The sequence below is a fragment of the Saimiri boliviensis genome, chromosome 5, assembly GCF_048565385.1.
Source record: "Saimiri boliviensis isolate mSaiBol1 chromosome 5, mSaiBol1.pri, whole genome shotgun sequence".
In the NCBI taxonomy this organism is placed as follows: Eukaryota; Metazoa; Chordata; class Mammalia; order Primates; family Cebidae; genus Saimiri; species Saimiri boliviensis.
Window position 1 is genome coordinate 39,395,877 of NC_133453.1, and position 16,949 is coordinate 39,412,825.

The following is a 16,949-nucleotide window of genomic DNA, read 5'->3' on the forward strand; positions in this document are numbered from 1 at the left end:
CCTGTTAATCCAGCTTTATCCCATAGGCAAGGGAGGCCCTCTTGCTCCTTTGCTCTCTCTCTGTGCTCCTAGTCTGAAAATAATGTAAACTCCTGACAGCTGTTGGAGTGTCTGTGCCCTGCCCTCCCTCCGCCCCCACCCTCCCCGACACTAATACACAGGTGAGTCTGTGTTCTGGTAGGGAAAAAACTCCCCAAAAACCTGAAATCAATTAATATAGTTTAAGCAAAACTTACTGTGGGGAAAAAGTTAAAGTGATCTTATGCGTAGGGCTCTCTGCCAATTCAATATATGTCATGTGCCACATAATAATGTTTTGGTCAACAACAGACTACATGATATGGTTTGGTTCTGTGTCCCCACCCGAGTCTCATCTCGAATTGTAATCCCCATGTGTCGAGGGAGGGGCCTGGTGGGAGGTGATTGGATTATGCTGTTCTCGTGATAGCGAGTGGGACCCAATGGTTTAAAAGTGTGGCACTTCCCCTTCACTCACTCACTCACTCACTCTCTCTCTCCTGTTGCCTTGCAAAGAAGGTGCTTGCTTCTCTTTTGCCCTCCACCTTGATTGTGAATTTCCTGAGGCCTCCTCAGCTATGCAGAACTGTAAGTCAATTAAACCTCTTTTCCTTGCAAATTACCTAGTCTTAGGTAGTTCTTTAGAGTAGTGTGAAAACGGACTAATACACTAAATAGGGGATGGTGGTCTCATAAGACCATAATATCATATTTTACTGTACCTTTTCTGTGTTTAGATACACAAATATTTACCATTGTATTACAGCTGCCTACAGTATTTAGTTCAGTAACATGATGTACAGGTTTGTAGCCTAGGAGAAATAGGCTACATCCCGTAGCATAGGCGTGTAGTGGGCCACACCATCTAAGTTTGTGTAAGTGCATACTATGAGGTTTACACAGTGACAAAATCACCTGATGACACGTTTCTGAGTGTATTCACATTAAGTGACACGGGACTACTGCTGTTATAGCATCTATTGCTAAGTGTGTGTAATGAAATTGATGTGTTACACACTTGTAATGTGACTGCTCATAAAATCTCAAGGGAAATGCTCCCATTCAGGGCATTACTACATATAGAGCAGTCCTTGCCATTTGCCACAGGTGATTAGATCAGAATTTAAGTGATCGCCTCTGCCCTCTGTTATTACAATTCAAGATGAGATTTTGGTGGAGACATAGAGCCAAACAATATCATGTAGTCTGTTGTTGACCAAAATGTCATTATGTGGCACATGACTACATATTGAATTGGCTGAGTGCCCTATGCATCACATCATGTTAACTTTTTCCCCACAGTAAGTTTTGTCCGAAAATACAGGTGATGCCCTCTTGGTTGACAGATCAAAATCCTCAGTTTCAGATGCCCTGACTACGGTGTTATTACACCTCTGCCAACAGGAGTGGCTGACAAACCCTGGGGTCAGAAATTTGAGACTAGCCTGGCCAACATGGGGACACCCCATCTCTACTAAAAATACAAATTAGCCGGTGTGATGCACACACCTGTGGTCCCAGCTACTCAGGAGGCTGAGACAGGATAATTACTTTAACCTGGGAGGCTAAGGCTACAGTGAGCCGAGATTGCACCACTGCACTTCAGCGTGGGCAACAGAGCAAGACTCTGTCTCAAAAGAACTATATGGAAAGATTTATAACACTCAATTCCTTCAGCAATCAAAAAACTCTCTCTTTGATCCCCTACTAGTTTTTAATTGTTTTGTGTTGTGAAAGACTATATGTACTTCACTTTGGCATGCTACTTAGTCCTTTATGCAGCATGCTTTGAAAGGGGCCTAAACCAACAGGCCTTGCTAGCCAAATGGTAATAGTGTGTTTAGGGGTGCATCTAACCTGGTCCTAGCATCATTTGGTTTTGCACAAAAAGTGGCAGCTATTAATTTAGGCAATACCTTTTTTTTTATTCTGCCACCAAAAGCAAAGCCACTGGCTCAGTTGGGGCCCTGGATTCATATTTTGCCCTAAATATCTGGACCAGGTTCACTGATAGTTCAGCAGATGAAACCTGATGTCAACTGGGCCACTATGGCTGTTTAGACCCAGGGTCAGCTATGCACATTCAAAAATGGATTTGGTTATTTCACTCAGTGGGCAGAACTCTAGCCAATACTCTCCCTAGAAAAACTTATACCCAATTTTATGTGGACATTTCAATGAGTTTTGACAAATGTGTATTTTTGTGTAACAATCACCCATATCAAGAGCTAGAATGTTTCCATCACACCATTAAATATGATGTTATAGGGTTTTTCATAGATATTCATTAGGTTTAAGAAAGTCTCTTCTAGTCCTAGTTTGCTGAGAGATTTTATGAATAGTGGGTGCTGGATTTTGTCAGATGCTATTTCTGAAATTAGTGACGTGATCATATGTTTTTTTAGTATATTCATATAATAATATATTAATGCATGGATTGTTTTTGTCATTGTTAAATCAACTTTGCATTCCTACGATCAATCCTACTTGGTTGTAATGTACTATCCTTTTCATATATTACTGGGTTCCTTTGCTAAATTTTATAAAAGAAGTTTTTCACATATAGTCATGAGAAATACAGGTTTGTAGCTTTCTTGTAATGTTGTTATTAGTTTTGGTAAAGTTGGTATTGTAGAATGGGTTGGGAAATATTCTCCCCCATTCAGTATTCTAGAAGAATTTATGAATAATTTGTTCTTTTGCTATTTTCTTAAGGTGGAGGCTGAGGTAAACCATTTGAGATATTTCTTTTTTATTACATACATTATTGCTATAAATTTCTAAGTACTGCTTTAAATGTATCCCATACATATTGACTCACATTTTTATTTTATTCAGTTCAAAACACATTCTTATTTATCTTTCGATTTCTTCTTTGATGCACCGGTTACTCAGAAATATGTTTTTTAGTTTCCTAACATTTGAAGATTTTCTAGAGGTGACTAATTTAGTTCTATTTGGTCAGAAAACATATTTTCTATTATTTGAATCCTTTAAAATTAATTGCGACTGTTTTGGAATACAATTTTGTATATCTTGGCCTCCAGCTGCATCCATGTTTCTCCAAAGGACATGATTTATTTTGTTACAGCTACATGGTATTCCATGGTGTATATGTACCACCTTTTCTTTATCCAGTCCATTGTTGATGGACACCTAGGTTGACTCTCCATGTCTTTGCTATTGTGAATGGTGCTGTGATGAATATACAAATGCATGTCTTTTTGGTAGAACAATTTCTTTTTCTTTAGAGATATACCTGGTAATGGGATTGCTGGCTGAAATTGTAGTTCTATTTTCAGTTCTTTGAGAAATTTCTAAACTGCTTTCCACAATGGCTGAACTAATTTACATTCCCACCAATAGTGTAGAAGCATTCCCTTTTCTTTGCAGCATTGCCAATGTCTATTACTTTTTGACTTTTTAATAATAACCATTCTGACTGGTGTAAGATGGTATCTCATTGTGGCTTTGATTTGCATTCAAATCTGATGATTAGTGATGCTGAACATTTTTAAATAGGTTTGCTGCTTGTCTGTCTTCTTTTGAGAAGTGTCTGTTTATGTCTTTCCCTCACTTTTTATGTGATTGTTTTTTGCTTGTTCAACTGTTTACATTCCTTAAAAGCTCTGGATGTTAGTCCTTTGTCAGACTCAAAGTTGTTTGTGAATATTTTCTCCCATTCTTGTAGGTTGTCTGTTTATTCTGTTGATATTTTCTTTGGCTGTCCAGAAGTTCTTTAGTTTAATTAAGTCCCACATGTCAATTTTTGGTCTTGTCTTGATTGCTTTTGAGGACTTACTCATAAATTCTTTGCGAAGGCCAATGTCCAGAAGGATATTTCCTAAGTTTTCTTGTAAGATTTTAACAGTTTTAGGCCTTACATTTAAGTCTTTAATCCATAATGAGTTAACTTTTGCATATGGTGATAGGGGTTCAGTTTCGTTTTCCTGCATGTATACATCTACCCCAGCACCACTTACTAAATGGAGAATGCTTTCCCCATTTCTTATTTTTGTCAACTTAGTAGAAGATCAGTTAAATGTAGGTGTGTATCTCTATTTCTGGATTCTCTATTCTTTTCCATTGGTCTGTGTGTTTTGTACCAGGATCATGATGTTTTGGGTACTGTAGCCTTGTGGTATAGTTTGAATTCAGATAACATGATGCCTCCTGCTTTGTTATTTTTGCTTAGCATTTTTTAAAACTGATAAATGAGTAAGGTCTCAGGATGCAAAATTAATGTAAAAGAATCAGTAGCATATCTATATACACCAATATACTCTTAATATGCTGTCAAGCTGAGAACCAAATCAAGACCGTAATCCCATTCACCAAAAAAAAAAAAAAAAAAAAAAAAAAAAAAAGACCTAGGAATACAGCTAACCAAGGAAGTGAAAGATCATTACAAGGAGAATTATAAAATACGCTGAAAGAAATCATACTTGACACAAATGGAAAAACATTCCATATTCGTGGATTGGAAGAATCAGTATCATTAAAATGGCCTTACCATCCACGGCAATCTACAGATTTTAAATGCTATTTCTATCACTCTGCCAATGTAATTTGTCACAGATATAGAAAAAAACTATTCCAAAATTCATATGGAACTAGAAAAGAGCTCACTACATTTTTTGATGTTTGATTGCTGTCTGCTGTTAAGCCTCACCTCTCTTTCTCTTCTGCCCCACATGTCGGCAAGTAATAAGAAGACTTAGCTGTGCCCTTCTTTATTGCCACATAAGCCCCTTCCTGCATGTTTGGGAACCCTCATCTGAGCTCCACCATCTAACTCCCATAAAAATTCCAAGCCAGTCTTTTTTCCTGGTTTCTCAAGCCCTTTTTTGACCAGCTTGGGAGGTCTTTCATGTTCTCCAAGAAAGCCTTATTATGTAATAATTCTTTTCATGCCCTGTTGGTATGTATTTAGTATCATCAGTCTCCACATTCAAGTCAAACTTTGGGTAAGAGTTCATCCTGACTGTGTGGAATGGTCACAACAGCACAGAAAGCATGGAGTTTAGACAATAACTAGGGGTTTATCTTGTTTTAGCTTATTAATAGGCTTTGCCACCTGATAGCAACTATGCACTTTGAGCTGTTGCCAGCTTGCTAGCTGGCTGTTTCAGCTGTGCTGCTTTGTACTACATTTGGTGAGTTTTATTGAGCCTCTGTTACTGATTTAATTGGCCTAAGGGCCTAAGTCAGATTTCGTGGTGCTTTTTTTTTAGTATTTAATTGGCATTTAGGGAGGGAGGACAGGCCTGGGGCCCTCCTTAACACATCACTGTGTCGTGTGTCTCTGCCTGAGCCTATTTGTGCATCTTGGCTTGAATCATTTGTCTCAATTCCGACATAAGCCGTGAGTCACACTAGACTTGAAGGAAGCATTCTTACCTTGTGACCAACCAATTGCTTATATGTCTCAACTGGGCCTTGGCCTTCATTCTGTAGATTTCTTGGGAAAGACCTGACCCTGTATGATATATGGACCCATTGGCGGTCACTTGTATAGAGGAAAGGCAGTCACTGTTTGTAGGGAAGCCATTATTTGAAGATTTGTATTGTGATGTATTAGAATTGTGATGCTCACAATTCTAAAAAGCAGTTAGTTTTATTGCCATAGTTCCATTGCCAGGAAGACCCTATCTTTGACAATACTGATTTAAGGAGGGAGAAATGTATAAATATGAACATGGTAGAGAGATCTCCCTCGAATTATATAAATAACAAAAAGAGGGAGGAGGAGGCCAGAAAGTAAGAAAGAAGAGTAAAGAAGAGAGTCTAGTTACTCATGTGTAGAATCTAAAAAAATCAGTCTCAGAGAAGTGGAGACTATGATGATGGTTACAAGATGCTAAGTAGTTAGTGGGCAGGGGTGAATGGGGAGATGCTGGTGAAGGGATATCTAATTACAGTTAGAAGAAATAAATTTCAGGAGATCTATTGTATAGCAGTTAATGTTATGTTGTATTCTTGAGAAATGTAAAAAGAGTAGATGTTACGTGTTACCAGAAAAATGATGACTATTCTTAATTAGCTAAATTTGACCATTTGACAGTGTATATATGCTTCAAAACATCATGTTATATGCAATAAAAAATATAAATAAATATCTGCCTATTTAAAAAATAAAAATTATTTTTAAAAAACTCAAATTTACACTAAAAATTGCTAGATTTGTCTTATAAAAGAAGCATTTGCAAAGTTAAAAAAGAGGAGGGCCTTATATTGAATATTCATCCATGTGTATTAACATAATGACCTCATTGGAATATGGCTTCCATTCAGCTAGCCAGAATTAATACAAATTTGGATGAAGTTTTAAAAAAGGAAAAAAAAGCCAGATGCAAGAGGAAGAAACAAAAAACTGAAAGAGGTCTATAATTGGACCCAATTGAACAAAATTTACTAACAGAATTTATGCAACAAAAAAGATTACAAAGGGTCTGGTTGCTTCTATGCTTCTGCAACATAGGTTCTCAATTAACTTTAACATCTGCTGAAATGTACAAATTGGCAAACTCGCATGGCCTTATGTCAATACTGGGGCTCAACTTACATTTATAATTTATACCAATCTCACTAAATTTAAATTTAAATTTCAACTAAATTTAGGAGAGCTCCTAAATATAAAATAAACAACATATACATATGTTTCACCTTAACCATATGAGCCATTGTTCTACTCAAATTCCCCATGGTCATAGCACCCATCGCCCTAAAATTCTCATTTTAATGGGCATGGATGCTCTGACCCAATAAATAATGAATTAAAAGAAATCTTCGGCATTTATGAATTGCTTTGACGAAATAGGACCCGTAGTCCATCCTCTCAGCTAAAATAGTTAATACAGTCCAATATAAATTAAAATAGGGCCTTCAAAGATTGAAACTTGTGACACGAGACCTAGTTAAGGAAGAGGTGATTATCCGATTTCTCCGCTTAACAGTCCAATTTGTCCTGTTCTTAAACTTCGAAAGAATGCATGATGCCTCACAGTAGATTCCTGAAAACTTAATACTGTAGTTCCATCCATTAAGGCCTCCTACCCAATGTTACTGAAGTTATTGACTCCATTCAATCAGCAGTTGATAAATATTTTACTACTATACATTTGGCTAATATATTCTGCACCATGCCTATTTCAACAGCCTCTCAGCCAGTTTGCCTTCAACTCTGAAGGGACACTGCCATCACACACAATCTTTGCAAACAAAATCTTTTATTTTTTAATTTTATATATATATTTTATTGCACTTTAGATTGTGGGCTACATGTGCAAAACATGCAGGATTGTTGCATAGGTACATACATGGCAATGTGGTTTGCTGCTTCCATCCTCCCGTTACTTATATCTGGCATTTATCCCCATGGTATCCCTCCCCAACCTCCCTACCCCACACTGTCCCTCCCGTAGTCCCCCACAACAGACCCCAGTGTGTGATGCTCCCCTCCATGTGTCCATGTGTTCTGATTGTTCAACATGCACCTAGGAGTGAGAACATGTGGTGTTTGCTTTTGTGTTCTTGTGTCAGTTTGCTGAGAATGATGGTTTCCAGATTCATCCATGTTCCTACAAAGAACACTTATCCTTTTTTATGGCTGCATAGTATTCCATGGTGTATATGTGCCACATTTTCCTTGTCCAGTCTATCATCAGTGGGCCTTTGGGTTGGTTTCAGGTCTTTGCTATTGTAAACAGTGCTGCAATGAACATGTGTGCATGTGTCTTTATAATGGAATGATTTATAATCCTTTGGATATATACCCAGTAATGGGATTGCTGGGTCAAATGGAATTTCTATTTCTAGGTCCTTGAGGAATCGCCACACTGTCTTCCACAATGGTTGAACTAATTTACACTCCCACCAACAGTGTAAAAGTGTTCCTATTTCTCTACATCCTCTCCAGCATTTGTGGCCTCCAGATTTTTTAATGATTGCCATTCTAACTGGAGTGAGATGGTATCTCAATGTGGTTTTGATTAACATTTCTCTAAATGACCAGTGATGATGAGCATTTTTTCATATGTTTGTTGGCCTCATATATGTCTTCTTTTGAAAAGTGTCTGTTCATGTCCTTTGCCCACTTTTGAATGGGTTTATTTGTTTTTTTCTTGTAAATCTGTTTTAGTTCTTTGTAGATTCTGGATATTAGCCCTTTGTCAGATGGGTTGATTGCAAAAATTTGTTCCCATTCTGTTGGTTGCTGGTTCACTTTAATGATTGTTTCTTTTGCTGTACAGAAGCTCTGTAGTTTAATTCGATCACATTTGTCTATTTTGGCTTTTGTTCCCAATGCTTTTGGTGTTTTAGTCATGAAGTCCTTGCCTATGCCTATGTCCTGAATGGTATTGCCTAGGTTTTCTTCTAGGGTTTTTATGGTGTTAGGCCTTATGTTTAAGTTTTTAATCCCTCTGGAGTTAATTTTAGTGTAAAGTGTCAGGGGTCCAGTTTTTGCTTTCTGCAAATGGGTAGCCAGTTTTTCCAAAACCATTTATTAAACAGGGAATCCTTTCCCCATTGCTTGTTTTTGTCAGATTTGTCAAATATCACATGGTCGTAGATGTGTGGTGTTGCCTCTGATGCCTGCAGCTTTGTTCTTCTTTTATTTTTAATTACATTTTAGATTTTGGGGTACATGTGAAAAGCATGCAAGATTGTTGCATAGGTACACACATGGCAGTGTGATTTGCTGCCTTCCTCCCCATCACCTATATCTGTTATTTCTTCCCAGGCTATCTCTCCCCAACTCCCCACCCCCAATTGTCTCTCCCCTATTTCCCCCCAACAGACCCCAGTGTGTGATGCTCCCCTCCCTGTGTCCATGTGTTCTCATTGTTCAGCACCCACCTATGAGTGAGAACATGTGGTGTTTGATTTTCTGTTCTTGTGTCAGTTTGCTGAGAATGATGGTTTCCAGGTTCATCCATGTCCCTACAAAGGACACAAACTCATCATTTTTTATGGCTGCATAGTATTCCATGGTGTATTTGTGCCACATTTTCCCTGTCCAGTCTGTCATCGATGGGCATTTGGGTTGATTCCAAGTCTTTGCTATTGTAAACAGTGCTGCAGTGTACATTTGTGTGCATGCCTTCTTATAGTAGAACAATTTATGATCCTTCGGATATATACCCAGTAATAGGATTGCTGGGTCAACAGCTTTGTTCTTTTTGCTTAGAATTGTCTTGGCTATGCGGGCTCTCTTTTGGTTCCATATGAAGTTTAAGGTGTTTTTTTTCCAGTTATGTGAAAAGGGTCATAGGTAGCTTGATGGGGATAGCATTGAATCTATAAATTACTTTGGGCAGTATGGCCATTTTCATGATATTGATTCTTCTAACCATGAGAATGGAATGTTTTTCCATCTGTTTGTGTCCTATCTTATTTCCTTGAGGAGTAGTTTGTAGTTCTCCTTGAAGAGGTCCTTTATGTCCTTTGTTAGTTTTATTCCTAGGTATTTTATTCTCTTTGTAGCAATTGTGAATGGCAGTTCGTTCTTGATTTGGCTCTCTTTAAGTGCAGACAAAATCTTAACTGCTACATCCAGGAACACAGGTATGACATTACATTGATGACATCTTCCTCCAAGGAGATATACTTGACATATTAATTTAGGACATACAATTATTCACAAAATTATTCACAATTATTCACAAAAGAATTGATTAAAAGAGGACAGGCCATTGACCTACATAGAGCTAGGCCAGCTACCTCAGCTAAATTCCTGAAAATTATTTGCTAAACTGAGAGCTGCTCTATTCTTACACTATCAAGAAAAAGTTATTGATAATCTCAGCACCTACAACATTCAAGCCCAACAACCTTTAGGTGTTTTTGGGTTCTGGAGGCAACATCATCCTCATGTTAGTCCATTTGGCATTGTTATAAGAGAATAGTTGAGACTGAGTAATTTATAAAAAAAATAGGTTTATTTGCCTCACAGATCTGCAGGATGTACAAGCATGGTACCAGCATCTGCTTAGCTTCTTGTGAGGCCTCAAAGTTTTTACTAATGGCAGAAGGTGAAGGGGGAGCAGGAGCATCACATGGCAGGAGAGGGAGCAAGAGAGAGATGCCAAGCTCTTCTAAACAACCAGCTCTCATGCAAACTAATAGAGCAGGACTCACTCATTACCATAGGGACAGCACCAAGACATTCATGAGGGATCTACCCCCATGACTGAAACACCTACCAGTAGGCCCACCTTAGACATTGGAGGTGACATTTCAACATGAGATTTGGAGGGGACAAACATACAAACTATATCATCCTTGTTTGCAAATTTTATTTAAGCGTACTTATACACTCTTGGACCATTGCCAATCATCTAGCTGTCTGGTATGGCCAATGGCACCAAAATTCCTTATCCAAAGGTACCATCTTTGGGGTAAATAATGCTGGGAATCTCTTACCTCACAGATACCCAAATATAAATCGAGGTCACATATATCTCTGCACATACTAAAGCCACAATACAGTTCCTGATCGAGGCACTCATTTCACATCTCAAAATACACAATGCTAAGCTCTTGAGTAAAGCATTCAACAGAACTTTTATTCTCCTTGCAGGTCTCTTAGAGTACCATAATGACTTACATAAACAAGATCAAATTCAATGAAATGAAACATGGCATATTTCAGTCAAACATTAGAGGTGAACTGCAGTAGTCTGAATCCATTTCTTGAAGTGAGATTACTGACAACTTTTAAGCCTCACTTCTCTTTCTTCCTCTTCTGGGAAAGGTGATAAGAAAGTCTGCATTTTCTTGTCTTTGGTACTGGCACACAAACCCCTTCCCACATGTAGTAACTTATCCTAGCTCCATGTACCTTTTTTTTTTTTTTTTTTTTTTTTTGAGATGGAGTCTTGCTCAGTTGCCCAGACTGGAGTGCAGTGGTGCCATCTCAGCTCACTGCAACCTCTGCCTCCCAGGTTCAAGTGATTCTCCTGCCTCAGCCTCCTGAGTAGCTGGGATTATAGGCGTCCACCACCACGCCCAGCTAATTTTTGTATTTTTAGTATAGACAGGGTTTCACCATCTTGACCAGGCTGGTCTTGAACTCCTGATCTCATGATCCACCCACCATGTCCACCCAAAGTGGTGGTTACAGGCGTAAGCCACCATGCCCAGCCCCTAGCTCCACCTTCTAATCATCAAAAAAATTGCAAGCCAGTCTCCTTTAGCCATTCTTGTGAGCCATATGGAACCTGCTTGAAAGGCCTGCCCTGCTTTCCCCAGAGACCTCAATTAAGTAAGTAATAAATATTTTCCTACCTTCTTGGTATGGTATGTTTGTGGCATCGGCAGTCTCAACATTTGAACCAGATTTTGGGTAGGGTCCATCCTACATCCAGGATGGCCACATCAGCAGCAAATTAAACAATGAAGAGGAAATACTGAACAAAATGAAAGAAGAGACAAAAACATACTAGAGAAATCAATAAAATAAAAACATAATGCTTTAAAAGACAATTATTTGGAAAGAATGATCAAGGAAAAAGAAGGCATAAATAATGTTAAGAACTAAAAAAAAGGGCATTACTACAGATACACCTGCAGACGTTAAATAGGTCATAACAAGATACTGCAAACAACTTTAAACCAGTATATTTGAAGTTTTGATGAAAGGGACTGAGTTCTTGAAAAATACAACTTTACCAAAATTGACACACGAATAAACAGAAAATTTAAGTAGTTGTAGTACCTATTTTAAAAATTTGTATTCAGAACTCCAGGCTTGGGTGGCTTGACTAGTGAATTCAATTCTACCAATAATTTAAGGAATAGGTAATGCTAATATAATACAAATTATTTCAGATAATAGAAGATGTAACATTCCCCATCTTTCAGGTCAGTGTAATTTTCATGTCAAAATTTGTCAAGAAAGCTACAAAAAGAACAATTATAAGCTAATCTCATTTACATAGATGTAAAAAGTATAAGCAAAATATTAGATAAATCTAGTGAGTCATAAAAAGATAATACATCGTGAACAAGTCAAGTTTATTCTGTAAGTACAAGGATGATTTAATTTTTTAAAAGTCAACTAGGTGAGACGTAGGTGACAGTTCCGGCCGGTGCCGGGCAACGGAGCGCATGCGCCGTAGCTCTCCAGACCAGGAAGGCTGTAGTTAGCAGGTCTCTAGGAGCTGCAGGATGGGATGCGAGGTAGTCCTGCCTCGCTGCTTTCAGTCCCTAGTCTCTGGATCCCCGCCCTCCAGACACCTTTGAAATGTGCCTGGGTCACGGTCCTCACTCATGCCTCAGAACCGCGAAGAAAGGTAGCTTGCATGTTTGCTGGAAAACATAGTTGGTAGTGCGAGGCGGAGAGTGTTCAGTACCCTTGTTCCTCCCGACCCCCCTGGACAGAGGCAGGGCTCTGAGGGAAGGATTCCCCCTCATCTTGGCCCTACAGCCCAGGGTTGGGAGCTGAACTCAGGCCACCCCTGGGCGAGCGAGGCGGGCTCCGGAGGAAGCTGACGCCTAATAATGGCTCAGTCAAACATGCTCCCCGTGGCTGATGTGTTGAGTCAAGATGAACTGCGCAAAAAGCTATACCAGACATTTAAGGATCGGGGTATACTGGACACACTCAAGACACAACTTCGAAACCAGCTAATTCATGAGTTGATGCATCCTGTATCGAGTGGAGAACTGCAACCTCGGTCCATTTCAGTGGAAGGGAGCTCCCTCTTAATAGGCGCCTCTAACTCTTTAGTGGCAGATCACTTACAAAGATGTGGCTACGAATATTCACTTTCTGTTTTCTTTCCGGAAAGTGGTTTGGCAAAAGAAAAGGTATTTACTATGCGGGATCTATTACAACTCATTCAAATCAACCCTACTTCCAGTCTCTACAAATCACTGGTTTCAGGATCTGATAAAGAAAACCAGAAAGGTTTTCTTATGCATTTTTTAAAAGAATTGGCAGAATATCATCAAGCTAAAGAGAGTTGTAATATGGAAACTCAGACAAGTTCGACATTTAGCAGAGATTTTCTGGCTGAGAAGCTTCAGCTTATTGATGATCAATTTGCAGATGCTTACCCTCAGTGTATCAAATTCGAGTCTTTAGAAATAAAGCTAAATGAATATAAGAGAGAAATAGAAGAGCAACTTCGGGCAGAAATGGGCCAAAAGTTGAAGTTTTTTAAAGATACTGAGATAGCAAAAATTAAAATGGAAGAGAAAAAAAAGTATGAGAAGGAATTAGCCATATTCCAGAATGATTTTGAGAAAGCTTGTCAAGCAAAATCTGAAGCCCTCATTCTTCGGGAAAAGAGTACCCTTGAGAGAATTCAAAAGCACCGAGAGATTGAAACAAAAGAAATTTATGCTCAACGGCAACTTTTACTAAAAGATATGGATTTATTAAGAGGAAGAGAAGCAGAGCTGAAGCAAAGAGTTGAAGCTTTTGAATTGAACCAGAAGCTCCAGGAAGAAAAACATAAAAGCATGACTGAGGCACTCAGGAGACGGGAGCAGAATATAAAGAGTTTGGAGGAGACCTATGACCAAAAGCTCAAGAATGAACTTCTAAAGTATCAGCTTGAACTAAAGGATGACTACATCATTAGAACTAATCAGCTGATGGAAGATGAAAGGAAGAATAAAGAAAAAGCTGTTCATTTGCAAGAGGAGCTCATAGCTATTAGTTCAAAAAAGGAGGAACTCAATCAATCTGTAAATCGTATGAAAGAACTGGAGCTTGAGTTAGAGTCTGTCAAAGCCCAGCTTTTGGCAATAACAAAACAAAACCATATGCTAAATGAAAAGGTTAAAGAGATGAGTGATTATTCACTACTAAAAGAAGAGAAACTGGAGCTTCTGGCACAAAATAAATTACTTAAACAACAACTGGAGGAGAGTAGAAATGAAAACTTGAGTCTCCTAAACCGCCTATCTCAGCCAGCTCCTGAACTTGCAGTCTTTCAGAAAGAACTATGGAAAGCAGGAAAGGCTACAGTAGTTGAACATGAGAAGTTTGAACGCCACAGGAAAGCTCTGCACAAACAACTGCAAGATGAAATTGAGCATTCTGCACAACTGAAGGCCCAGATACTAGGTTACAAAGCTTCTGTAAACAGGTTAACTATTCAGGTTGCTGATTTAAAATTGCAGCTGAAGCAAACTCAGACAGCCCTAGAGAATGAAGTGTACTGCAATCCAAAGCAGTCTGTGATCGATCGTTCTGTCAATGGATTAATAAATGGCAACACAGTGCCTCGCAACGGAGAGATGAGCGAGGATTTCTTGAACAATCCTTTTAAACAGGAAAAAGTTCTAGCAGGTATGGTTGAATCAAGGATCACAAATCATCCAAATGCAGGGGTGGAGGGTAGTTCCCCTGATTCTGAGCTTGAGTTTGTAGCCAATACTAAGGCAAGGGTCAAAGAGCTTCAGCAAGAGGCTGAACACTTGGAAACAGCTTTTAGAAGTTACCATCAGAGAGCCATTAAAAACTCTGCCAAAAGCCCACTACCAGCAAAGAGCCCACCATCTCCGCACTTGCCGGAAGCCTTGAAAAAAATTACTTCCAGTTCCCCGGAAAGACACATTTTTGCAGAAGACAGAGTTGTCTCTGAGCAGCCTCAAGTGGGCACACTTAAAGAAGAAAGGAATGATCTCTTGGAAGCACTGACAGGCAGTGCAGCCTCGAGGCTATGCTGGCACACTTCCCCCAGATGCCTCTTCTCCACACCCCTTCCAAAAGCAAAAAGAAGCCTTGAAAGTGAAATGTATCTGGAAGGTATGGGCAGATCACACGTTGCTTCCCCCGGTCCTTGTCCTGACAGAATGCCCCAACCATCACCCACTGACTGTAGGCACAGCCTCTCGATCCCTCCCTTCTCCAGACCTCCAGAGCAGAAAGTGGGTCTTTACCAGAGACAAGCTGAACTTCAAGACAAAAGTGAATTTTCAGATGTGGACAAGCTAGTTTTTAAGGATAATGAGGAATCGAAATCATCTTTTGAATATGCAAGGAATGTGCCAAGGCGGTTTGAAATGGATGGGTTCTCTCCTGCCAGGGATATGCCTCATGTGGGTGCTGCTGTAGCTGCTGTGCCCCTCTCATATCAGCACCCAAGTGTACATCAGAAACAAATTGAAGAACAAAAGGAAGAAGAAAAAATATGGGAACAGCAAGTGAAAGAACAAGGGCAGAGAGAAGAAAGAAGGCAGAGTAACCTACAAGAAATTTTAGAGAGGGAACGAAGAGAACTAGAAAAACTGTATCAGGAAAGGAGGATGATGGAAGAATCACTGAAGATTGAAATGGAAAATGAATTAGAAATGAGTAATCAAGAAATGAAAGACAAATCGGTTCACAGCGAAAATCCTTTAGAGAAATACATGAAAATCCTCCAGCAGGAGCAAGACCAGGAGTCGGCAGATAAGAGATCAAAAAAGATGGTCCAAGAAGACTCCCTAGTGGACACATTGCAGTCTAGTGACAAAGTAGAATGTTTAACAGGCTCTTCTCATGAAGAACCAGATGACTGTTGGTAACTATGTTTGCTGCCCAGCTTCTAACTTACATACCATGAGAAGTTACATAACATTTACTCCTTTGTAAATGATTCTCTATCATCAGACCCTCCCCAAAAATGTCAACTAAATTGACTGCATTAACAGAATAAAGGGAAAAAAACTGGCTCTTTCTATAAACTCAATGGATGTGGAGAAAAGCATTTGATGAAATTCAACAATCATCCATAATAAAAATTCTTAGAAAATTAGGAGTGAAGCAGAATTTCCTTAATCTCATAAAGGGTTTATGCAAACCTGTTATTTCTGCTTCTGAACAATAATGTCCTTGAATTATTATTCAGTAAAATATGGCAAGAAAAATTAAAATAATTGGGAAAGAAGAACTAAAACTATTCCTTAAAGATGATATGATTGTATACATAGAAAATCCAAAAGCAGTTCACATAAAGTATTGGCATTAACAAGAAAATTTAGCAAGGTTTTTGGATACAAGGTCAATATACAGTGTTTAAAAATATGTTAGCCACAAAGAACTATAAAAAAATTTTAAAAATACTATTTACCATACTAGCGAAAGTATAGACTGCTTAGGAATAAACTTCAGAGCTCGTTTTTGGTCTGTTCAGGGAATCAGTTCCTTCCTGGATCAATCTTGGGAGTGTGTATGTGTCCAAGAATTTATCTGTTTCTTCTAGGTTTTCTAGTTTGTGTGCATAGAGGTGTTCATAGCTATTTCTGATGGTTGCTTTTATTTCTGTGTGGGGTCAGTAGTAACATTGCCTTTGTCATTTCTAATTGTTTAGATCTTGTTTTCTTCTTAGTCTAGTGGCCTATTTTATTAATTTTTTTTTAAAAAAATCTTCTGAATTCATTGATCTTTTGAATGGTCTTTCATTTCTTGATTTCCTTCAGTTCAGCTCTGATTTTTGTTTTTTTCTCATCTTCTGCTAGCTTTGGGGTTGATTTGTTTTTACTTCTCTAATTCTTTTCATTGTGAAGTTTGTTGATAATTTGAAATCTTTCTAACTGTTTGATGTGGGCATTTAGTGCTATGAATTTCCCTCTTAACAGTGCCTTAGCTGTGTCCCAGAGATTCTAGTATGTTGTATCTTTGTTCTCATTTTCGAAGAACTTCTTGATTTCTGCCTTAATTTCATTGTTTACCCAAAAGTCGTTCAGAAACATGTTGTTTAATTTCCATATAATTGTATGGTTTTGAGTACTTTTCATTGTGTTAATTTCTATTTTTACTATACTGTGGTCCAAGAGCATATTTGGCATGATTTCGGTTATTTTACATTTGTTGAGGATTGTTTTATGTCTAATTATGTGGTTCAATATTAGAGTATGTGCCATGTGGTGATGAGAAGAATGTATATTCTCTTGTTTTGGGTGGAGAATTCTATAAAGATCTATGATCCATT

The 16,949-nt window shown here is 38.5% G+C and overlaps 1 pseudogene across 1 annotated transcript; it reads left to right on the forward strand.

The window, feature by feature from the left end:
• The first annotated feature begins 12,192 nt into the window (after positions 1-12,192).
• LOC101052115 (centriole and centriolar satellite protein OFD1 pseudogene) lies at positions 12,193-15,630 on the forward strand (annotated as a pseudogene). Its single transcript, XR_012517506.1, has one exon. The product of XR_012517506.1 is annotated as a centriole and centriolar satellite protein OFD1 pseudogene (transcript).
• The last annotated feature ends 1,319 nt before the right edge of the window (positions 15,631-16,949 follow it).